Genomic DNA, 25,942 nt, shown 5'->3' on the forward strand with positions numbered 1-25,942 from the left:
GGGCAGAGTTGGCTAGTCGTCATGTCTACACCATCCTAACTGCAATGCAGAGCGTCTACTACTTCGGGTTCCAACCATATTCTAGAAGACAGAAGAAGATTCGAGTTCCTGGTGTAGCCCTTAAGAAAGAGATGGTCCAAGTGCAAATTTGATGCATGAAACGGGGTACTCAAAGCCCTGTGCACTGGGACAACTCAGAGGGATGGGATGGGAAGGGAGGTAGGAGGAGGGTTCAGGATGGGGGGACACGTGCACCCGTGGCTGATTCATGTTCATATATGGCAAAAACCAGCACAATACTGTAAATTAATTAGCCTCCAATTAAAATAAACAAATAATTTTTTTTTTAAAGAAAGAGATGGTTCAGGTATTCTCTCTCTCACACACACACAGAGACACCTGAACAAATACACTCTCGCATATAGCGGGCTAAACTCTCACTGTCTCCCAGCTTTCTTTCCTTCTTGCCCATTCTTCTCTTGTTTCTAGCAAATAATGACATTAGCAAGTACTAGTAGTAGGTGTTTAGATGCTAAGTCGTGTCTGACTCTTTGAGACCCCATGGTAGCTCACCAGACTCTTCTGTCCATGGGATTTTCCAGGCAAGAATACTGGAGTCTGTAGCCATTCCCTTTTCCAGGGGATCTTCTTGATCCAGGGTTTGAACCTGTGTCTCCCACATTACATGTGGATTCTTTACTGCTGAGCCACCAGGGAAGTGACATTAACAAGGAAGGCCACCAACTTCGTGTAGCCTGATTTTAAAGAACTAAGGCTTACATGCCTGAATGGACTGCTGATTTGATATATCTCTTTGACATTTAGGGAACCAAGTCCTGCAGTGAAAAGCAGTTTGGGTAAAATGCAGAAGACATTTGGGAATGAAAGCGTCTGTTGGTGAAGATCTGAATCTTACTTTATGGAAAGGAGGTTTGTGGTTGAGGAATGACTTTTCTAACAAGGGGTGAGAGAGCTAAGTTTCTTCTCATACTGGAAGTGGTACAAGTCATACCAGGGCAGTCAGGCCCAGAGTTACTAATAATTCCCTAACCCTTACTTCTGAAAAGTTTGTTATTTGTTTTGTTTCTCTTTGTTTTTTCCTTAGCTTTCAATGTTTCCTGAAAGTGAAGTGAAAGTGAAAGTCTTTCAGCCATATCCGACTCCTCGCGACCCCATGGACAGTATTGTCTATGAAATTCTCCAGGCCGGAATACTGGAGTGGGTAGCCTTTCCCTTCTCCAAGGGATCTTCCCAACTCAGGGATCAAACCTAGGTTTCCCACATTGTAGGCAGATTCTTTACCAGCTGAGCCACAAGGAAAGCCCAAGAATACTGGAGTGGGTAGCCTATGCCTTCTCCAGTGGATCTTCCCAACCCAGGAATTGAACCAAGGTCTCCGGCATTGCAGGCAGATTCTTTACCAACTGAGCTATGAGGGAAGCCCTAAGGTTTCCTGAAACAACCCTAAAGAAACTTCCAAAAGTTATAATCATTTACACAATGATAACAATAATGATTGTTGATCACTTGCTATATGACAGGCAGTGCATCAAAGACTACATTGTTATCTCATTGAATTTCCACAATGCATGTGGGGTACATACAACTGATATCCCCAAATTACAGATTGAAAAAAAAAAGGATCTGAAGAGGTTAAGTGACATTCCTGAGGTCACGCTCCTAGTTAGTGGCAGAGCAGAATCAGACATTTTGATCTTCCAAATTTCAGACCAATGTTCCTTCTATCTATTACATTTTGGCTACTGTCAGTCTAGGTATGGAGGAGATGGTGGTAGCCTTGAAAAATTTTCTAATTCAAGAAGACACTATGGAAAGGTGCTCTAGCTCTGACTTCTTCAATGGCAAGGGACGTATTTCAAAACAATAGGGGTTTTCATAAGATAAATTACTTTTGAGACTAGTGAACTCATTTATTCAACAAATATTATTGAAAACCTATTATGCAAAAGGCATTATTTGAGGAGCTGAAGATAATAGTGGAGAAAAAGTAGATAATTCCCTTCCTTTATAAAGTTTGTATTTTACTGGGAAAAAATAGAATGATAAGTATTTTTTTAAAAATTATACAAGAATTAAAATAAGTCAGTGGGTCAGTGGCATACAAAGGGACTAGGAGACAGCAATTTTTCTTTTTTTTAGAAATTGATATGTTAATTTATATGGAAAAACAAAGGATTCATAATAGTCAAAGCCATTTTTGAAGAAGGATAAAGTTTAAGGCTTTTAACATTGCTAGATTTTAAGACTTGCCATATAAAGTTGCAGTAATCAAGACAACATGCTGCTACTGCTGCTGCTGCTAAGTCGCGTCAGTCGTGTCCGACTCTGTGCAACCCCAGAGACGGCAGCCCACCAGGCTACCCCATCCCTGGGATTCTCCAGGCAAGAACACTGGAGTGGGTTGCCATTGCCTTCTCCAATGCATGAAAGTGAAAAGTGAAAGTGAAGTTGCTCAGTCCATTCCGACTCTTAGCGACCCCATGGACTGCAGCCTACCAGGCTCCTCCGTCCATGGGATTTTCCAGGCGAGAGTATTGGAGTGGGGTGCCATTGCCTTCTCCACAAGACAACATAGATTCTATACATTTCGGAGAGGGCAGTGGCACCCCCCTCCAGTACTCTTGCCTGGAAAATCCCATGGACGGAGGAGCCTGTAGGCTTCAGTCCAGGGGGTCGCTGGTAGCTCAGTGGTAAAGAATCTGCTTGCCACTGCAGGAGATGTGGGTTTGATTCCTGAGTCAGAAAGATCCCCTGGAGAAGGAAATGGAAACTCACTGCAATATTCTTGCCCTGGAAATCCCATGGGCAGAGGAGCCTGGTGGACTACAGTCCACAGGGTCACAAAAGTGTCAGACATGACTTAGCAACTAAACAACAACACCTAAATACATAATGATGTAGATCAATGAGAATAGACTAGTGTCCAGGAATAGAACTCGCATATATATGGTCAATTCATTTTTGATAAAGGAGGCAAAGCAAGTCAGTGGGGAAAGGATAATCTTTATAACAAATGGTATGAGAACAATGGATATTTATATGTCCCCCAAATCCTCAAATCTTACCCCATATTAAATATAAATATAAACTTGATATGGATCATCAGAGGCCTTAAATGTAAGTGCTAAACCTGTATAACTTTTAGGTAAAAAGCTAGAATACCATAGTGACCTTAGGTTAGACCAAAGAGGCTGGATCCCGGTATGTGAAGTGCAGTAAAGAATTGGATATGAGTGGAGAAGTGGTCAGGGCTAATAATGTTTAATTTATTTGTCAAGAATATTTCATAAGGTCATCGAATCCTTCCACAGAGAGGTATGAAATGTTTAGTTCTCTCTTGGTTTATTTTTTAAAAAGGTCATTCTGACTCTTGTTTAGAGAAGGCTTTTTAGTAAGGTCAGTGTGTGAACAGGAGTTCAGAAATGAGGCTCGTATAGTAGCCTTGCATGGAAAGTGGATGTGTTCCTGAACACAGGATGTATTCAGAGAGGAGAGGTGAATGGACTTACTGATGGTTGGAGGTAGTTGGCGATGGGGAGAGAGATAGGAATCAGAGAAGCTGCTGGATTTTGGCTTCAGCCATTGCTGCTTGGGGGTGGATTGATCACTGAGAAGGGCAAAAGACTTTCAGATATGTTGTTCCCTTTCTTTTTTATGACAATTCTTGAGAGGCAGTAAAAATATAATTTCTGTTTTACAAATAAGGTAGTCAAGTCTCCAGGAGTGTAGATGTGTTTCTATCCACACAGCTAATGAAAGGAAAGGCCGTGCGGAAACCTCAGGCTTGCAGATGCAGTGGGTCTGTTGCTTATTTCCCTACCAAATTGTCCCCCTGAAGTCAGAAGGAATCTTGTACACAAGCACTCTCCCCATTGCTGAGTACAGTGACACATCCTAAGTCTTCTCTGCTTCTATTTCAGGTTAATTTTCCTCATACTTACGACTTTGACACTTACACATCTTTCAGCTATTTCAGACATCTATTCCTGTTAAAGGATGCACTGGCCCTATTTTTGGAAGCTGGATGACGCAGACGAAAGGTAATGCAGTAGGGAACCTTTGGCCCCTCTTAAATCACTGACTCAAATCATCACCAGATTACCAGCAATCCAAATAAGTACAGTCTAATGATGCCCACAAACATACCAGTAGGCAATTATACTCTTTTTTGATGTTTCAATAGTGTTTACGTAGTCGTAAACACTGTTTTTCAGGAAACATAGTTTTAGATATTTTTACAGACATTATCTCCACTACTTTTTGCAATAATGCTGAACAGTTCAGGTAAGTTAATTTCCCAAACATCTAGAAAGTGCCTGTTTAAATATTTGAATCCGAGTCTGTAAGCCAAAAGCTGTAATCTTTCCACCATAACACTGTTTATTGGAGGGAAGATATCCAATTCTGGTGTTCTTGTCCCTTTGACATTTAGTGCCCCCTTTTCCCTCCCCTGCACTAGCCAGGAATAGTGATGGAAAGCAGGCATAACCCTCCACAACTGGTTACTTTAGTAAAGAATTTATTATGTGGAAGCATCATAAAATTTTGTTCTTAGACTTTTTTTCTAGATCATGCCTTCAGCAAGGATCTTTGACCTTCTACAAGCGTGGCACCCATTCGTTATTTTATTTATATGACCTCCTTCTCAACATTCCTCTTCACACATACTCTGTGAACAACTCTGTTATTCCATGTAAGTGAATTAAAATACAATTTTACCAAGTGTCCTCATTAGGGATTTTTATAAATGTCCTGGGGATTTGCAAAATCAGTGATCTAGTGACTTTAGATTTAAGTCTGCAACACTGTCTCCTGACAGTCTTTCCAAAGAGGGCAGGAGGTAATCGATGCAAACTCTGTGGAAATTTGGTTAACAAAACTAACCCAGAGCAGCGTTTAACCCACGTTCAACAAGGAAGATCTAAGCCTTTGTATTTTTACTGGAAAACTAGTTTGGAATGTAGCCAACAAAATTTAAATATGGATTATTAAACATAAACCTGCTTTGGGATTTTGCTTGGCTTCATCCTCACTTAATGGCAATCAGCTGAGTTACACTGTATAGTTGCTGTTGTTTAGTGGCTAAGTTGTGTCCAACTTTTTCGGGATCCCATGGACTGTAGCCCACTAAGCTACTCTATCCATGGGATTTCCCCAGGCAAGACTATTGAAGTAGGTTACTATTTCCTTCTCCAGAGGATCCTCCCAAGCCAGGGAATGAACCCAGGTCTCCTGCATCGGCAGGTAGATTCTTTACCACTGAACAACCAGGGAAGCCCTTGCGTTATTGGGTAATGACTAACCCTAAACACTCAACCAGGCTGGGAGTAGGACATCAGGCTCTGGTAGTGAGAGCTAGATGGCGCTATAGTGTAATTGTCAGTTGCCCAGTTGCTATTTGGTCAAATAGTAGCAGTTCAGTTTAGTTCAGTCAGATCAGTGGTGTCCAGCTCTTTGAGACCCCATGGACTGCAGAACGCCAGGCTTCCCTGTCCATAACCAACTCCCGGAGCTTACTCAAACTCATGTCCATCGAGTCAGTGATGCTATCCAACCATCTCATCCTCTGTTGTCCCCTTCTCTTCTCACCTTCAATCTTTCAATCTTTTCTGGCATCAGGATCTTTTCAAATGAGTCAGTTCTTCTCATCAGGTGGTCACAATACTGGAGCTTCAGCTTCAGCATAAGTCCTTCCAATGAATATTCAGGACTGATTTCCTTTAGGATAGACTGGTTGGATCTCCTTGCAGTCCAAGGGACTCAAGAATCTTCTCCAATACCACAGTTCAAAAACATCAATTCTTCGGGGATCAGCTTTCTTTATAGCCAACTCTCACATCTATGCATGACTACTGGAAAAACCATATCTTGACTAGACGGACCTTTGGTGGTAAAGTAATGTCTCTGCTTTTTAATATGCTGTCTAGGTTGGTCACAGCTTTTCTTCCAAGGAGCAAACGTCTTTGAATTTCATGGCTGCAGTCACCATCTGCAGTGATTTTGGAGTCCCCCAGAATAAAGTCTCTCACTGTTTCCATTGTTTCCCCATCTATTTGTCACAAAGTGATGGGACTGGATGCCATGATCTTAGTTTTCTGAATGTTGAGTTTTAAGCCAACTTTTTCACTCTCCTCTTTCACTTTCATCAAGAGGCTCTAGTTCTTCCCTTCCTGCCATAAGGGTGGTGTCATCTGCATATAAACAAAAGATCATTTGAATGTTGAGCAAATAGTATCAGCTGCCCAAAACAGAGTATGTTGAGCAAATAGAATCAGCTGCCCAAAACAGAGTTTGCCTGATAGAAAGGATTCTGGAATAGAAGGTTTAACTCTGTGTTGCTTACATTTTCTCTAACTGCAGTATAATACAGTATAAAATGGAGAGCTTTTCTCTCTCACTTTCTTTTTGATACAGCCACGTGTAAGTGGGCACATACACAAATAAAACCTTGTTGAAATTCTTCTTAGAATAAACAGTTGGGAATCACTAGTCCTGGGCTGTCTGAAGGTTTCCAGAATGACATACACATCTATCCCATGTCCAAGATTCAGCTGTTGTTTTCTGTGTAATGACAGAGTGCTGAGGTTTTTATGGGTCAAATGTGAGATAATGTCAGGGCCTGCTATTTGAATGGCTTGTAATCTGGCAGGAAGGACAGTGGTAATTAGAAGGAGACATGGGAAGTTTTTCAGTTCAACATCTTACTTGGGAATGTTCGGAGTCCATTTAAAAAAAAAAAATTTTACTCCCACGTATTTGAGTCTACTTGCAAAAGTTAAGGAAAACCAGGAAAAAGTATCTGGGGTACAAAAGCTGGAGTTGCTGCCCATGATTGCATGTCCTTAAATAACAGTGAAAGATGCATTGAAACTGAAGGACTAGGAGACTGCCAAAATGGCACGTTTGAAGTGTGTACTTTCATATCACATGGTACCCTCTCAGGGGAGCTAAGCCATTTCACAGCCTTAGCTGTAGCCCTGGAGATAATGAGACTTTTTGCTTCCCACAACCCCACTTTCTTTATCCCTTTCTTCACAGCTTTCCAGCTGTCATAAATGTCATAAATACCTCACGTACATGGGCTACAAGAAGAACAGACTATATAAAGCATAGTGAAGTTTCAATTTCAGTGCTTGTGATTGGGCTGTTCATATTTTCTGTTTCTGATTTAGTCTTGGAAGATTGCACCCTTCTAAGAATGTGTCCATTTCTTCCATGTTGTCCATTTTATTGGTATACAGTTGTTCATAGTAGTCTCTCATGAGCCTTTATATTTCTGTGGCGTCAGATGTAACCTCTTCTTTTCCATTTCTAATTATACTGATTTGACTCCTCCCCGCCCCCTTTTTTTTGATTGAGTCTGGCTTAAGGTTTATCGGTTTTGTTTATCTTTTCAAATAACCAGCTTTCAGTTTCATTGATCATTGCACTTGGTTTCTTTGCTTCTACTTCGTTTATTTCTGCCCTGCTCTTTATGATTTGTTTCCTCTGTTAATTAGGTTTTAGTTGTTCTTCTTTGTCTAGTTGTTTTAGGTGTAAGATTAGGTTGTTCGAGCTTTTTCTTGTTTCTTGAGGTAAGATTTTATTGCTCTAAACTTCCCCCTTATTAATAGAACTGCTTTTGCTGTATCTCATACATTTTGGACTGTTGCGCTTTCGTTTTCTTTTCTCTCTAGGTATTTTTTATTTCCTCTTTGATCATAAAAATACATTTTAATAGATACTTCTATGATTTTCGACAAATGCATTAGAATTGTTACCTGGTATGCATTGTTAAAGTATCTTTATTCATTAATTAATTCACTTTATTCAGAAAATATTTATTGTGCATTAATCATACCAACCAGGTTCTGAGAAGAATACATGGCATGGCCCTTGGTCTGAAGAAAATTCTCATTTATTTCATATGAAATATTCAAATGAAGGACGATTCTATGGCAGCATTACTTTGAAACACAAACCTGCCAGAAACTTTCGTTTCAGTCATTCATTCAGTTCACTCCTTCAGTAAACATTTGTTGAATGTCTATCACATCTCTGTTGTTATAAATATATAGACAATAAAACATACCCCCCCAAAGGGAATCAGAAATGTAAATTAAAACTTAAAATATGAAATGTCTCCTACTCAGTCTTCTAAAAACTTTTTATGAAAATTATGTATAGCACATATAGATTTCTGCTTTTACCTTTAATCAGTCTGTGCAGACCTTTTCTGTTTTTCTTGTTTATAGATCCTTGATGGAGTTAATAATCCTTGTCTGATGTATCCTATATTTCTAGAATAACTAGAATGTTATCCTGCCTATATTAATTGTTCAAAATAAGCATTTGCTCTCATTCTCATCCCCACTTAGCTAAGAGTTTTTGTTTATATACCCTTTTTCTTTGGAAGGAAAGATGCTAAAGCTGAAACTGCAGTACTTTGGCCACCTCATGTGAAGAGTTGACTCATTGGAAAAGACTCTGATGCTGGGAGGGATTGGGGGCAGGTGGAGAAGGGGACGGCAGAGGATGAGATGGCTGGATGGCATCACCAACTCGATGGAAGTGAGTTTAAGTGAACTCTGGGAGATGGTGATGGACAGGGAGGCCTGGCGTGCTGCGATTCATGAGGTCACAAAGAGTAAGACACGACTGAGCAACTGAACTGAACTGAACTGAACCTTAAATTCCATCTTTGACCTATTTTGTCTTTATATTTTTATCAATTTTTTTCCCTACAGATTGAGGGAAAAAAAAATAATTTTGTAGTTAGGCCACTGAACCTGCAAGGGAAGAGTCACGGAGAGCTGCTGCTGCTACTAAGTCGCTTCAGTCGTGTCTGACTCTGTGCCACCCCAGAGATGGCAGCCACCAGGCTCCCCGTCCCTGGGATTCTCCAGGCAAGAACACTGGAGTGGGTGGCCATTTCCTTCTCCAATGCAGGAAAGTGAAAAGTGAGAGTGAAGTCTCTCAGTCGTGTCCGACTCTTAGCGAACCCATGGACCGCAGCCTACCAGGCTCCTCCACCCATGGGATTTTCCAGGCAAGAGTACTGGAGTGGGGTGCCATTGCCTTCTCCCACAGGAGAGCAGCAGAACTCAAAGTGAAATGGAAAAGGATTGAGTAGAATTAGAAATGAAGGAAATTAGTGATAAGAATCTGGGATGAAAGAAGAGATAGAGGAAGGTCACTTAAGTAATTTAGTAGGATGTTTTAGATCAAAGTTCAGTGACATAGAGAATTCTTAAACATATCTGCAAGGGTGAGGTAAAGAATCCAGAGAAAGGAGATTGGCCTCCTAACTGAGGAAGTCAGATTGGCAGAAGGGATTAGCTTTGGAAAATGGAACTCCTTTATCTTTGGTTTAGGTGGGAATGAAGGAATGATGGACACAGTATAGCATAACCACTGATCATCTGGCCCTCTCAAGGTCGCACACCTTGTCTGTTCTTCCTTTATAGTATAGGTGACCAGACACTGAGTGAGCCCTTCTGTAGTCCTAAAGTGGGACTAAAGCCCAGAGATAAAGAAAAAGGCTCTAAAGGCCCAACATTCTAGATTCAAGGATCTGCCAGATCCTTTCCTAGGCACCAGTTCAGATACCAGCTCTCCTATTACCTGTCTCCCCCTTTGCCAGTAGAAGATCAGAGGACTGCAAGCGGAGGAGGGCCACTCAAGATGACAGCGCACAGGGAGAGGTTCTGTCCTTTCCACCCACCCACCACGGAGGTGCTGCCCGCTCTGACACAGAGGTAAACAAAGGCCAGGTTGTCTGCTAATGGGCTAAACAAGCATCTGACTTCAGCATTCATTGAGGGCCTCTTTCCTAGGAGTTTGAGGGATGTGCCCTGAAGCACATTCTTCCAGAAACTAATGCTAAGATGACCTCTTGATCCTAGTTCCTGAGAGGAATTGAAAACTAAGGAGCTAAGCAGGCATAACTGTGCAGGGAGAGAGAACAGGGATCTAGCTCCTGAATAAAGCAAAGCCAAATTTTCTTCATTAAAGACTCAGTGAGGGGCTTCCTCAGTGGTTCAGTGGTTGTGAATCTGCCTGCAAATGTAGAAGACACAAGTTCAATCCGTGATCTGGGAAGACTCCACAGGCAACGTAGTGACTAAGCCCGTGTGCCGCAAGTACTGAGCCTGTGCTCCAGAGCCAGCGAGCTGCAACTCCTGAGCCTGTGTGCCCTAGAGCCTGTGCTCCTTACAAGAGAAGCCGCTGCAATGAGAAGCCTGAGCACCACAGCGGGAGGGTAGCACCTGCTTACTGCAACTGGAGAAAAGCCCACGCAGCACCAAAGACCCAGCACAGCCAAAAGTAGACATAAATAAATAAAATTAAAAAAAAAAAGACTCAATGAGCAGGAGGGAGAACAGGATGAAAGGGAAATCAATATAAAGGTGCTAGAGGCATTGCCTCCCTGTCAGACACTCCAAATTCATCCATCACAGTCATGCCCTGTGGAGTCAGGCTGTTGAGTATGCTGTCTTCAGAACACATAGCTGATTTCTGCGCCAAGCTGAGAATCGAATTTACCCATTAGAAATACTTTGATTAAGGAAGTATTAAGGAAAATGTGGTCTTACTGTAAAATAAAATAAAAGTTCATTGAAATCTTTGAAAACACCACTTGCAAGACTGAAATTAAAGCTTGTGAGTTCAGCCTGTGTAGGACCCTGCATTGCTCCCATGGCTGCAGTGACTGAGGGTGCTATTTTTAGGCTCTCTTGCCTTTCCTTTGTGTTTATCCCACAGGAAGGCACTGGCTCTGGAGTCAGACAGATCTGCAGGCAAATCTTGGGGAGTCCTTGACCACCCTGCACCTCAGTGTCTTTGTAAGAAGAGATAATGAGGTGAGATAATCTGCTAGCCCAGCTCATAGGGCTGCTGCTGCTGCTAAGTCGCTTCAGTCGTGTCCGACTCTGTGCAACCCCATAGACGGTGGCCCACCAGGCTCCCCCGTCCCTGAGATTCTCCAGGCAAGAACACTGGAGTGGGTTGCCATTTCCTTCTCCAATGCATGAAAGGGAAAAGTGAAAGTGAAGTCACTCAGTCGTGTCCGACTCTTCACGACCCCATGGTCTGCAGCCTACCAGGCTCCTCCGTCCATGGGATTTTCCAGGCAAGAGTACTGAGGTGGGGTGCCATTGCCTTCTCCAGCTCATAGGAAGACTTATCTAGTTAATGCCTGTACTTAGTATCTGGTAATCAAATCTCAAACATGAACTCTATGACTACAGGCATTTTTGTGCATTTTTGTTCCTAGAACAGTGCCAGGTACAAAGTAAGTTTCCAATAAATATCTGCAAGTGGACAAATGTCACATGGTTCTCAATAAGTGTTGTCTATAGCTGTATCTGCTACACATGTTAACATGTATAGTTATATTCACTCTTAAGCATTTGGGGCTTCCCTGGTGGCTCATATGGTAAAACGTCTGCCTGCAATGCGGGAGACCCGGGTTCGATTCCTGGGTCGGGAAGATCCCTGGAGAAGGAAATGGCAATCCACTCCAGCACTCTTGCCTGGAAAATCCTATGGACGGAGGAGCCTGATAGGCTACAGTCCATGGGGTCGCTGAGCCCTGGAGAAGGAAATGGCAATCCACTCCAGCACTCTTGCCTGGAAAATCCTATGGACGGAGGAGCCTGATAGGCTACAGTCCATGGGGTCGCTGAGGGTCGGACACGACTGAGCAACTTCACTTCACTTTAGCATTTAAGTCCTTTGAAAAGAAAAACATCTTTTCTTCTACTTGTGACTTTGTAAAATGTCTCAGGTGGATCTGGGCTCCTTGTATCCACCTTGCCCTCCTCCAAGCATAAATCTGGTCTTTCCTAAACCCTTTTTTGGATGTTTCCCCAGTTCTTACGTGAAGTCCAATATCCTTAAGGTGGCTTACAGGCACATGATTTGGCCCTTGTCTAGCTTTCATTCATCTTCTTTGGCCCTCTGTTATGTAATTATCTCCTTCCTCAAACCTGCCTGTAGTAGAACAGTTCTGTGCTGGAGTTCTGTTGGACTCTATGGTTCCTCCAATGAGCCATATCATTTTGCTTCCAGGCCTTCAAATGTGCTATTACTTCTGCTCCCAATACTCTTTTCTTCTCCTTCATCTGGCCGTCTCCTACTCATTTTTCAAGATTCAGATTAAATGTTGCTTTCATTGTGCAGTTTCACTGACTCTCTAAACTAGGTTAGATAGCCGTGTTATAAGTCTTCATAATATTCTGTATGCCCCTTTTCTATCATTTAGCATTCAAGAACATTTGTCACAGTGGTATTCCTATCTGACAGAAGAGTCTCCGAGGGCCAGGATTTTGCTTATCTTGTTCAGCACAATGTCCTTGAAGCCTAGACAAATGTGCGACACTCTTCAGGTGCTTACAGATATATTTGTAAAGAAATGTCAAATGAAGGACACATAAAGAATAAAGGCTCTGGAGTCAGGCATACTAGGTTCTGATTCTACCTTCAGCATCTGCCAGTCCTCTGATCTTGGCCAAGATATATGTGTGTGTGTGTGTGTGTGTGTGTGTGTGTGTGCTAGTCGCCCAGTCACATCTGACTCTCGTGACCCTGCGGACTCTAGCTCGCCAGGCTCCTCTGTCTATGGAATTTTCTAGGCAAGAAAACTGGAGTGAGTTGCTATTTCCTACTCCAGGTGATCTTCCTAACCCAGGTCTTCCCCATTGCAGGCAGATTCTTTACCATCTGAGCCACCAGGGAAGCCCCTGGGCCAAGATACTTACCTTTATAAAGCCTTAAATTTAACCTATATAAAATAGAGATAGTACAGCCAGTCTTACAGGTTGTTATAAAGGTTAAATGAATGCTGTGTATAAAATATCTCAACCAGTAGCTGGCTCATAATAAATGCTTAACAAAATTAATTTAACTGTTATGATTATCATTAATAATGTAAGCTGGCCTTGAAGATAAGCTACTTAATCTACCCATTCAAAACAAATAATAGTCAACAGATAATTAAGAATACCTCCTTCCTTTATTAGACTCCTTAATTATTCTCTGACATCAAGGTAAGCTAAAAAATATTTTTGGCTTAAGGATGGAAAAATCAACTGATAGTAGTTATTCCATTTACCAACACAAGTGATCACTTTGGAGCTTGGTGGTTCTCTTCTTGTATCTGGTTTACCATTTTTTATCATTAATGTAAGATTCAGATGAGTAGAAGAAAATAGAGTATATATGGGCTATGCATTGTATTAGACCCTTCATACATTATCTCATGTACTAATTACTAGCAAATAAATAAAGAAGCCATGTGGTAGTTAAGAACATGGTCTTTACAGTCAAAGAAACCCACATTGAAATCCCACCTCCATCATTAACCAACTGGGCCACCACGGACAAACTTAAAGGATAGGGCGGGCACGTAGTGTCCTATAAATGGTTATTATGATTATATTGTAAATTTATAATTGAAAAAAAAATACTTTGTAAAATTTGGTAGACATTTGCAAGGCTTATATATATATATATATATATATTTTTTTTTTTTTTTTTTCCAGAAGAATTGCCTGAGTCTTCACAGAAAGATCTGGAGTTAAGCAGAGATGGCAAACTGTTCCAGGAAAGTTCTCATCACTTTGTCTCTGGAATATTGATTCCCCCTTGTTACTTGCTAAAGAGCCAGGTTTCTTGAGAGAGTCTGAGCAGGCAACTGCAGTTAGAAATTAGTGCAGATATCATTTTAAGGTAATTTGAATATCCTTGTAAAGGAGAAGTTGTCCAGGTAGATCACTGTCTTGGGAGAAGGAAAATAAAATGATAGTCACGTGGGAAAGAGGCAGGAAATAGACAATAATTCAGTAGAATTCTTTAAATGTGATTCTGGTTGTTGTATTGCTGGAAAACGGCAACTCAGCAATGACTTAAAAGAGTCAGTACTTTGGAAACTTGATTGTATTGATTACACTTTCTTTGATTGTATCCTCTAGTAATTTAACCAAGAGATGCTCCACTGGCTCACTGTGCGAAGACAAAGTACCAGAGATGAAAACCAAATGATATGATTATCACAAGAAGCAAGGGATCAGGGCAGTGGTCCAAGAAGAAGGTATAATCTTGCCAGGTATATAAAGAGGTTTTCTAGGCTCTTGGGTTGACAGGTCTTCTCAGTTCATTTCTTTTGCTGTATTCTGTTAAAAAAGGAATTGACTGATTTTTTTTTTTCGTCTGTATTTAAGAGGAAATGAAAAGAGAAAAGAGAAAAAAATCAGGGGAAAATTATGTAGAGAAATGGTAGTGGGAGGCAGGAAAAATGTTCCATGGTTGTTTGTAGCCACTCTTCAGTGGGTTTGCAGAAAGAAAGCATTAGAAGACCTATAGCTCTGTCTTCCTTGCTAACCTCCCTTTTCCTTAAGTATAGATAGTTCTGAACTATCCTTGTTATATTCTTTCAGAAAGGGGCCTTGGTCTTTGCCTAGTGCTATTTTCATGCTGGGTGTCTGGTATAAGGTAGATCAATAAATGCAAGAGTGTGTCTGGCACACCTGTGACCAGGGTGCATCTTGACATCGGCTGTGATCACACATCACAACCCCAAATCTATTTTTATAGATCAGCTTTTTAGAAAGCACAAAAGATGAGTAAACACTCTAAATTAGATTATGAGCACTCAATATTTAATCAGCTTTTGTTTAAAATTACCAACATCCTGACATGTATCTGAATAATTCTTTTTTTTAGGAAACATAATTCAAAAAATGTTCCCTTTATGAATGAAGATGAGTAAATGAATCTTGCTGAAAATTCTCAACAGTTAGTGAGAGTGAGTTCTCTGCTGTCCTCATATATGCTGGTGGTCACTGTAGTTTTAAATTACTAAGATTTTTAAATCCCATTTTAAATGTGTATTCAGTTCAGTCCAGTCACTCAGTCATATCTGACTCTCTGTGACCCCATGGACTGCGGCACACCAGGCTTCCCTGTCCATCACCAACTCCCAGAGCTTACTCAAACTCATGTCCATTGAGTCGGTGATGCCATCCTACTGTCTCATCCTCTGTCGTCCCCTTCTCCTCCTGCCTTCAATCTTTCCCAGCATCAGGGCATTTTCCAATGAGTCAGTTCTTTGCATCAAGTGGCCAAAGTATTGGAGTTTCAGCTTCAACACCAGTCCTTTCAATGAATATTCAGGACTGATTTCCTTTAGGATGGACTGGTTGGATCTCCTTGCAGTCCAAGGGACTCTCAAGAATCTTCTCCAACACCACAGTTCAAAAGCATCAATTCTTTGGCACTCAGCTTTATTTATAGTCCAACTGTCACATCCATACATGACCACTGAAAAAACCATAGTTTTGACTGGATGGACCTTTGTTGGCAAAATAATGTCTCTGCTTTTTAATATGCTGTTTAGTTTGGTAATAACTTTTCTTCCAAGGAGCAAGCATCTTTAAATTTCATGGCTGCAGTCACCATCTGCAGTGATTTTAGAGCCCAAGAAAATAAAGTCTCTCACTATTTCCATTGTTTCCCCATCTATTTGCCATGAAGTGATGGGACCAGATGCCATGATCCTAGTTTTCTGAATGTTGAGTTTTAATGTATGCTATTAAGGTGCTATTGCCACATGCTGTGATGACTAACACCTTACATTGATTGGGTTATTTCTTTACTGCATCTGTTTTTGGACTTTTTTTCTCCATTGAATCCTTTAAGATAGGTAAAATTTAGCCATTTTACAGATAAAGAAATCCAAGTCTCAGCAACATTAAGTGGCTTTAGTTTGTACTACAATATAGAGAATAAAGACTTGACCTCTGTCTCCAGTTGAAGGCAGCTCTGAAAAGGTCATCCAGCTCTAGAACTCTTGTAGGGTTGGCTTTGACCTTTGCTGTTACTACATCATGGTTCTCTGACCATCCCTGTTTTCTACAACCCCAAAAGTGTTGAGAACACTCAGCAGTAAACTTCTTGCATCTGAGACCCCTTTCTAGGAAACCTGACTTGAGATGGAAGGGAAGGGAATAATGCACAGTAACATTTCATGAGCACTTAGTATGTATCAGATTCTTTTCTACAAGTTTTACATTAATCTTCACTAAACCAGGTGAGTAGATACTCTTATGATGCCCATTTAGAACTGAGGAAATTGGGGGACAGTAAAATTAAGGAGTAAGAAATGGTTCACAGTTGCCATGGGCGAAAGTGTCAGGATTCAAAACTCAGGCAACCTGAGGGGCAGCAGGGAATAAGCATGGTCATCAAAGAGGGAGGTAAAAGGAGAGAGTGGTCAGGGAAGTAAGGGGAGAATAGAAATGGGGCAGCATTAGGGAGGCAGGCAAAGGAGAATTGCAATGGGCAAGGGATAGTGGGGAGAATTGGGGCTGCAAGAATCTAAGAAGGATTGAGGAAATGCCTTATGGTTTCTCCGAGTGTGAAGTCAACAAAGTCAAAATTATTAGACTTTTTAAAAAGGCATATGTTTCCTTCACCAAATACTCGAGGCAAAAAATTTCTCTAAGGCTCAAAAAAAAAAAAAAAAAAGCATTAAAATTCTGATCAAAGTCTTATAGGATTGGGTGAGATCTTTGTTGTCATTGCATCATGGTTCTCTGCACATTTCTGCTTTCAGCAACCCCTCAAAAGTGTTGAGAACACTCCCCAATAAACTTCGTAAAATCAAATAAAAACTGATAAAATCAAATCCTGGGGAAGATGGGAAAGAACAAGGACATGAGACTGTCTTCTGGTCCCACTACAGTTGGAAATCACTCAGCCTCTTTTTGTAAAACTAAGTATTCTCACTGTCTGTGACCTAGCAACTCTCCTCTGAGACATACACCTTGAGAAAAGTCTGCATTTATACCCTAGGAGATATGTAAAAGGATGCTCATTGTACCCCTGCTGCAAAAGCAAAGAATTGGGGACAATGACAATATCCATTAATAGAAAATGGCTAAATAAATTTTGGTATAGTTCTGTACTGAAATGATATACATCAGTGAGACATGAATGAACTGCAGGGATATACACAGCAGGTATGAATCATGGCACACATAACACTAGGTGAAATCAGTGTATTGCAAAATAAAAATAGTAGTACTTATAAAGCACTTGGGCTTCCCTGGTGGCTCAGAGGTTAAAGCGTCTGCCTGCAATGCGGGAGACCTGGGTTCGATCCCTGGGTTGGGAAGATCCCCTGGAGAAGGAAATGGCAACCCACTCCAGTATTCTTGCCTGGAGAATCCCATGGACGGAGGAGCCTGGTGGGCTACAATCCATGGGGTCGAAAAGAGTCGGACATGACTGAATGACTTCACTTTCACTTTCGTAAAGCACTTACTCTGTATAGTACACTGTCTTAATTACTTTAGATAAGTTATTTCATTAACCTTCACCAAGACCCTAAGAGGTAGATATTATTATCATCACCTCTATTTCCTAGAAATGAAAACCAAATCCCATAGAGGTTAAGTAAATTGCCTAGGTCCCTCATATACTAAGGGGCATAGAGCTAGAATCTGTACACAGGCAGCTTAACACCAGAATCTATATCCTTATCAATCTAATAATCTGCTTTGCCATGTAGTATGATAACATTTTTAATAAAGTTTTAAAATAAGCAAAACCAAATATATTATGTGTGAATGTATATATTATACACAATATTTATCCACATGTGATACATATGTAATGTACCTATAATATGTATGTACATATATATTTTATATGGCTATATCTATATGCAAAGGAATGATGAACTCTCAACTCAGGACGTTGCTACCTCTGTCTTGGGGAGACAGTGGAATAGATCAGGGAATGAGAGTATAGATAGATAGCACAGTGTTGGTAATTACTAGTTCTTAAGATAATAGTGATTTTATGGTTATTTATTTGATTATCCTGCTTCATAACCTTTTATACTACATAAACACAGCGTGTGAGTTATGCCTGAACTATTACATTAAAAAAGAACCCTCTGGGGAAGCTGCTGAAATGTGAATTCCTAGGTCCATCCGTAAAATTTTCGAGGATGGAAAAACCCTGAGAGAGAGGTTTGGTGAAATCCTTAGCACCTGAGTCGCTCGTCCACTGCTACTTAACAAACAGTCCCAAACTCAGTGGCTTACGTAGCAACCACGTTCTTGCTATGATTCTGTGGGTAGCAGTCTGGGTTAGAATCAGCCGGTACAGCGGCAGTCTCAGGCTGCCTAACTGCCCTTGGAGAGTTGAAGGTGGCCTCGTTCACATCTGGGTTCTGCCATCAGCCCGTCTTCATATGGCCTCTCACCATCAGGCCTCACAGGGCTTCTGAGTGATGTCAGGCAGCCTTTTAAGAGGGCAGGGGGAGAAGCTGCAAGGCTTCTGCGGTGTAACTGCTTGACATTAAGCTTTTCGGTTGTAATGTAATTGCCTGACATTAAGCTTTGCGATTGCTGAGGCAACCATTGTAAAGACACTCATCTTGGAAACAAATTGCCAGCCGTGTGGCACAACTATTAGCAAACAACTAGGTAAGGAGCCAGGCTGCCCACCCCCGGCATCCCTTACCCAGTGAAGTTTCCCTTTTTGAAGTGCTGAGCAACCTAGATAACAGAACGCTCTGCTCTGATTCCCATGCTGAAGTTTTAAATTCTCCTATAAAGAATAAACCCGTGAAATTCCACCTCACACTTGGGCCCTAAAATAAAGGCAGAGCCCCAGGTCTACACTCTTACCTTCGTCTCTATCAAGACCTTTCTGTGTAGTCTCTGTAACTGTGTACCCTCCAGGACCTGTGAGAAGTAAATCACGTTCTTCAAAGTCCCCTGATGATTTTGTTGAGGGGAATCCTGCAGTCATAATAAGAACCACAAAGGTGCACGTGTCCCCCCATCCTGAACCCTGTGGCTGATTCATGTTAATGTAGGGCAAAAACCATCAGAGTATTGAAATTATCCTCCAATTAAAATAAATTAATTAAAAAAAGAAATACAAGGACCAATCCAGCCACAACACTAGCCCCGGTGGTGGTGGGGGAATGTCTGTGGGACTTGCCAGGAGTAAAGATGGCCAAGTGTGTGCTTCAGGCATTCAGTATCAGTACACTGGGGACTTAGCTACAATCTACGGTAGAAAACAATCACAAGGAGAGGTCAGATAGAAGTCACGGACTGTCCCTCAGGAAGGGATGAATGACAAAGTCCATTGCAAAGGAGCATGCATGTAGGAATCAGTGGAATTACTCCCGCCATCTTTGCAAGAAATCTATTACACTAATGAGAGAGTACATGCATTTGGTCAAAGAATCTTTTGTGCTTCCTTTTCTTTAAAAAACAAAGAGTTGAGGTATGACTGACAATGTAAAAAGCTGAACATATTGAAAGATGAATTTGGAGATAAGTATACTAACCCACTCCAGTGTTTTTGCCTGGAGAATCCCAGGGATGGGGGAGCCTGGTGGGCTGCCGTCTATGGGGTCACACACAGTCGGACACAACTGAAGCGAGTTAGCAGCAGCAGCAGCAGCAGCAGCATACATCCATGAAACTATCACCGCTATCAAGGCCATAGACATATGCATTGCCTCCCAAAGTTTCTTCTTAGCCTTTTATTATCATGTTTATTTGCGTGTGTGTGTTTATGGGATAAGAACACTTAATTTTTTCATCTTTCTGATGCTCTCTTTGGCAAATATGAAGATAGGCAACTGACCAGTGGTTTGAATCTCGACCAGATTCATCTTTGCTCAAAATTACAGCATTCAAGTGACATAAGACTATATAAACAATTTAAATGTTCATCAATATTGTACTAGTTAAATAAATCATGGTACCTCCCAAAACAGATACACCTGTACAAACAAGCTACCCATTAAAAATAATAAAGTAGATTTCCCACTGATATAATCTCTGAGATAGACTAGCAAATGAAAAAAAGCAAAATACAGAAGAGTGTATATTATATAGTATTGCTTTTACTTTTAAAGGATGCTTTTATATACATAAGCTCTCTCTTGTAGAGTACACACACACACACACACACACACACACACACACACAAAACTGGTAATATTGGTTTTCTTAGAGGGAAAAAGATGGACAACCTAGGGCCTGGGGCATGAGGGAGACTGATTTTTTGCATTGTTTGAATTCTGTTATCATGAATATGAATTAGTACCACATGAATAGAATAAATAAGTTCTTTGTTGCTGCTTGCCTGCCTATTTCTACCTTGGGATTGTATCTGAAACAGTATTTTAAAGATTCAAGAGAAAATTAAGATTTAGATGTCTGTATGGGCTTCCCTGGTGGCTCAGTGGTAAAGAATCCACCTGCCAATGCTGGAGTCATAGGAGACGTGAGTTCAATCCCTTGGTTGGGAAGATCCCCTGGAGAAGAAAATGGCAACCCACCCCAGTATTCTTGCCTGGAAAATTCCATGGATGATTTATAGTCCTTGAGGTTAGAAAAGAGTCAGACACGGCTTAGCAACTGAACAACAACAGACAACAGTGCATGTCAATGCCTTGAAGATAGCAGAACACCTCAGCCAACCCCGATCCCAACAGAGGAAGGGACCAGGTCAGGACGTTGAGGCCGCCAGCCTGGAGCCCAGAGGTCTGCGCAGGACATGAGTTTTACCCATTTCATAGACACCGACCATAAAACAGGTTCATACTCTCTGATTTTAGGGTTTTATTTCATCGTGAAAACAGGGATTGTATATAATGAAAAGAGCACGACCCCTTCTAAGTAGTTCTTGTCTTAGTTTCTCATCAAAGTACTTAAAAAAGTAGATGCTTCAAAAACCATCATCCAGGGCCCTCCTCACAAGTAGATCTGAGGCAGTCATTGAGACGATTATTCAACAGTTTTCTTGTTTGCCTGCGTTCTCAGTCACTTCAGACTCTTTGTGACCTTATGGACTGTAGCCTGCCAGGCTCCTCTATCCACCACATTCTCTAGGCAAGAATGCTGGAGCATGTTGTCATGCCCTCCTCCAAGAGGATCTTCCTGACACAGAAATCAAAACTGCATTTCCTGTGTCTCGTGTGTTGAGGGTGGATTCTTTACCCACTGAACCACCAGGAAGCCCCCTTCTTTTATTAGCCTTATTGATATATAATCACAGGAGCTCACCTGTTGGAGGTATTTTGGGCAGATATTTATTACATGGACTTCACCTGAGAGCACTGGTCTAAGCATACAAATGTCTTTCTAGAAGCAATTTTGCCCATAGCTTGGAGTAATCTGTGATATGTTCCTGAGAACTCAAGGATCAAAACTCTTGAGTAAGGTGTTCACTTAGCTCAGACCAGACACTCCTCATCTCTAACCCAGGACCAAAAATTTTTTAAGGCCTTTGGTTCTTGAAGAGTAGCTATGCTGCTTCACCATGCTTCAGGTTTCCTGGTAAATAAAACTAAGCAAGATCCCACCCTGAGTTATGAGAGGGGGCCATTGACCCATCACGAGGAATGACAATGCTTTATGGACCTTTGAGGCCAATCCAGATTTTATTGTTTTCTTTACCTTATTATGGACTCGGGTGAGGTTTGCTTAGGCAACTATACTTTGTCTTTGAAAAAAGAGTATATTTTAGGATGTAGCTCATTTGATATCTCCTTACGAGGTGCACCTGCCTGTTTTCAATTCTACTAAGTATATGTAGTTAGAAATTAATCAGAAGGAACAATTAGGCTCTTTTTGGAAGAGCACATAGAAACGAAAAGAAAGATTCCTTTCAGTCAGAAATGAATTCTACCACTCATTAGCAGCCTTCAGCTGAACTAAAGTTGACTCTTTGAACAGATCTGGAATGCCAGGTCTGGTGCAATCTCTAACTTCCCATGCAATGCATATGCCTCACTTGGCACATGTTTAGATAGAAGATCCCCTAGAGAAGGGATAGGCTACCAACTCCAGTATTCTTGGGCTTGGATGGTAAAGAATCTGCCTGCAAAGAGGGAGATCTGGGTTGGGAAGGTCCCCTGGAGGAGGGCATGGCAACCCACTCCAGTATTCTTGCCTGGAGAATCCCCATAGACAGAGAATCCTGGCAGGCTACAGTATATGGGGTCACAAAGAGTTAGATACTGCTGAATGACTAAGCACAGCACAGCACAACATGCCTAAGTGGGACCTGGATTTCATAAGCCCTTTCTCTGGCTTCAGAGATATGTGTAAATTAGTAAATGTTGCATTTGGTGATTGGGCTGGAACTCATTGTTCTGGATAAGGTGGAAATCACTTGTAAAAGCCACAACCTTGGGGAGACCTGAGAAATTAGTCCATTTCCTCTCTAATCTTTTAGACTCCAGTTCCTTACTCAGGATCCCCCTGATTGGAAGTTGGAAGTTCCCACCCCAGGCATCAACCCATGGCTCAGATCTTTCCCTCCAAATATGCCCTTGTCCCATTCGAACTCACATCTTCTTGAAAGGGCCTCTATTTTGGGCCCCCTTTCCTCTAGAATAGAAGAGTCAGTTGCCATGCTGCCTACTATAAAATATGTCAAAGAGAACACACTCTCCCTGTTCTTCCTATGGGGCATGAGACCAGGGATTTTTACATTTATATTTTCATTTTATCTTTTTAATGAATCCCTAGAATAAGAATTATCATTTTTCATGTATAGGTTAGTTATCCAAAACTCAGGGCAAAGTAACTTCTCCAAGGTCATTCAGCTAATAAGTGGCAGAAGCAGGATTTAAAAACCAAGAAAACTCCTTATAAGAGCCTGTGCTTATTATAAAATCTCCCTCTCCTGTGCTCTTTTCATGGTACCTAAAGTTTTCATATTTGCATTGATTCTTTTGTTAGGCTTCCTATTCATCGAAGAGTCCTGTTAAAATCCAAATGCATCCCTGACCAGTAACACGTCAAAATCCATAAAGGCTTATTTTGTTCAGAAAACATAATAACTCACATGGGATCTGCACAACACAGATCATTTAGACAAAGGCAACATGTTTTTAACAGCAGCTAAGATTTGACACGAGATGGTTGGGTGGCATCACTGACTCGATGGACATGAGTTTGAGCAAGCTCTGGGAGTTGGTGATGGATAGGGAAGTTTGAGCAAGCTCTGGGAGTTGGTGATGGACAGGGAAGCCTGGCATGCTGCAGTCCATGGGGTCGCAATGAGTTGGACATGACTGAGGGACTGAACTGAAGATTTGACAGCATTTTTGAACTTACAGAGCCCTTTTAGGTATAGAACTGAACTAGTCCTTACAATACATCTGTGGAGTCATCTCACCTTTAGCTCAGTTTGTAAATAATGAAATGGAATGTGAGAGAGATTCGGTCCTTTGCCTATGGCCTTATATCCAGTGAACAGCAGGACAGAGCTTAACCTCAGGTCTTCTGGCTCTAGGTCCTGCCATCGCGGCACCATAGTCTTTTGATTTTTGAATTTCTTTCAAAGAGCCATGGGATCAACAAAACTATGGTGCTTTTATTCCATTGTCCGCAGTGTTTGACCTTGTCCAAGTCCGCATCACTCCCTGAGTTAAGGTATGATCATCATGATACTGGGGAGAAAAGCATTAATTAGACAGCTAAGCTATCAGCATGGATTATTTTCCTGATTAAAACTTCACAGTGTCCAAAGTAGCTCCATAAACTTTTAAAAAGGTTATCAAATAGTTGTTGAAAATGAGAGAATGGAAGAAGAATAAGACAGAGAGATGCCTTTGGCATTGAATTTCATCTCCAAACCATTTAATATTGATCATTCATGCATTTACTCATTCTTCCATTCATTCAACAAATATTTTTTGAGTACCTGCTATCTGCCAGGTCTATTATAGGGATTATAGACACACAAAGAAAGGAGACAAAATCCTTTCCTTCGTAAAGTTTATAGGCAAGGAGGAGACTTTAATATGCAAATAAATAGGTAAATGGAATGATTTCAGATCAGTCTGCAATGAAGAAACTAACCAGGAGAATTGGCCGTAGCATGATTAGACAGGATGAGATACAAAGGAGTAGTTAGGTAGATCAGAAAAGACATTTTGGGGCTGTGCTGAGTCTTTGTTGCAGTGTGCAATTCATCTCTAGTTTTGACAAGCATGGGTGTCCTCTTCACTGAGGTGCTTGGGCTTCTCACTGTGGTGGCTTCTCTTGAGGACAACAGGCTCTAGGCTCATGGGCTTAAGCAGTTACAACACGCAGGTTTGGAAGTTGTGATTCCCAGGCTCTAGAGCACAGGATCAGTAGTCGTGGCATCCTGGCTTAGCTGCTCTGAAACATGTGGAATCTTCCTGGACAAGGGATCAAACCCATGTCCCCTGCATTGGCAGGTGGATTCCTATCCACTGTACCACCAGGGAAGTCCAGAAGAGACTTTTTTTTTTAAGTAATTTTATTGAAAGAAAAGATTTTTTTTGAGGATAGTTGGTATAAATGAGAAAAAGAAATCAGTCCAGAGAAGGCCATTTCAAGTAGAGGGAGCTACAAGGACTAGGGTCTGAGTTAAGCCTTTTCAGGCTTGGAGAGTTCAAAGAACAGAAAAATGGACAGTATAAGCAGAGCATGCTTAGCAAAGGGAGAATGGAGCAGAAGGCAGGGGCTGAATCACGGAGTACTTTGGAGGCCAGAGCCTTGCCTTGTTAATTACAACAGGAAGTCATTACAGAATTTTAAGCAAGACAGTTTGATTTTTGTTTCAAAATGATGACTCTAGCTACTGTGAAAATGGGTCAAGGGCCAGTAAAATTAGAATCAAGGAGATGGCTTTAAAAGGGTATACAAATAAGAGGATGAAAATGACAAAGGCAGAATAGAATGGGCTCATCACACTATGGCCCAAGACCTAATCTCGCCCTTACAGGAAAAGTTTGCCACCCTTGGACTAGGAGATTGTGCACTAAGTGGTTGGATTCAGACAATATTTCAGATGTAAAGCCAACAGGACTGCCTGCTGGATTGGATGTGGAGGTGGGAGGGGAGAGTAAAGAAGAATCTTGGGTGAGTATGGGTTGGCCTGAGCACAGAAGTAGATGGTGAAACAATTCACAGACATGGGAGAGACTTCAGGAAGAGAGGTTTTGAGGTAGAAAAATTAAAAATTCTATTTTAAACCTGTGTGAACAGCTCTCTAAGACAAACCTCACATGGAAGGTTTTAATCACTTCTGTGCATTAAGTCAATGATAAAGATGAACAACAACTGTCCTATTACTGACACTGTTGTTCTCCTTTTACAAATGCCTAAATTTGCATGATCTAAGCCCCCTTCCAAACCAACCTATCCTGGCATAGTATAAGCATGTTACAATACTTAGTAGTACTATCGTCACTTTGAGCTTCCAAGGAGTCTCAATGGTAAAGAATCTGCCTGCCAAGCAGGAGACATGGATTCAATCCCTGAATCAGGAAGATCCTCTGGAGGAGGAAATGGCATCCCACTCCTGTATTCTTGCCTGGAGAATTCCATGGACAGAGGAGCCTGATGGGCTGCAGTCCAAGGGCTCACAGTCGGACATGACTTAGTGACTGAACAATATTGTCATTTTACTTCAATCATTCAACAAAACTCCATTCCTAAAGAACCCAGATGCATTCCTAAATTTGGTTGTTAAGACTTTCTTTGCTGGAGAAAAGTTGTTAACATTGCAGATTTATGTCCTGCTAATTCAGTTTCAATCTCTACTGAGTCCTTCCTCTTACATGGCAAGTCTTTTATGTGTCCCAGGGGAACTCCTTTGGGATAAATGACAAACTCACTTTTTGTTGTCATGACCAGTTGTTCTCCTAACAAATTTTGCACTTTTATGATTCTCCTCAAGCATAATCTAGCCACCACTTCCCACAGAGAAGCCCTATCTTCTCCTCCCTCAGTGCACTGTGGCCTCAGACAAGGGCTGTTTCCTCTTCTTCTTCCAGCAAGTCCAACTTCTCTCCATCTCCTTCTGCTTCCTTCCCGTCCATCCAAGTCTGTGGAAGAGGAAACTTTTCTCCTACTAAACA

At 41.4% G+C, this 25,942-nt stretch overlaps 2 long non-coding RNA genes across 2 annotated transcripts; both read left to right on the forward strand.

Annotated features, from left to right (window-relative positions):
- The first annotated feature begins 793 nt into the window (after positions 1–793).
- On the forward strand, positions 794–4,699 carry LOC113907084. Its single transcript, XR_003515080.1, has 3 exons — positions 794–930; positions 3,942–4,061; positions 4,577–4,699. It is a non-coding gene; the product is annotated as an uncharacterized LOC113907084 (long non-coding RNA).
- Positions 4,700–13,548: 8,849 nt separating this feature from the next.
- On the forward strand, positions 13,549–14,959 carry LOC113907085. Its single transcript, XR_003515081.1, has 3 exons — positions 13,549–13,731; positions 13,974–14,107; positions 14,725–14,959. It is a non-coding gene; the product is annotated as an uncharacterized LOC113907085 (long non-coding RNA).
- Positions 14,960–25,942: the final 10,983 nt, after the last annotated feature.

Source organism: Bos indicus x Bos taurus, chromosome 16, assembly GCF_003369695.1.
Source record: "Bos indicus x Bos taurus breed Angus x Brahman F1 hybrid chromosome 16, Bos_hybrid_MaternalHap_v2.0, whole genome shotgun sequence".
In the NCBI taxonomy this organism is placed as follows: Eukaryota; Metazoa; Chordata; class Mammalia; order Artiodactyla; family Bovidae; genus Bos; species Bos indicus x Bos taurus.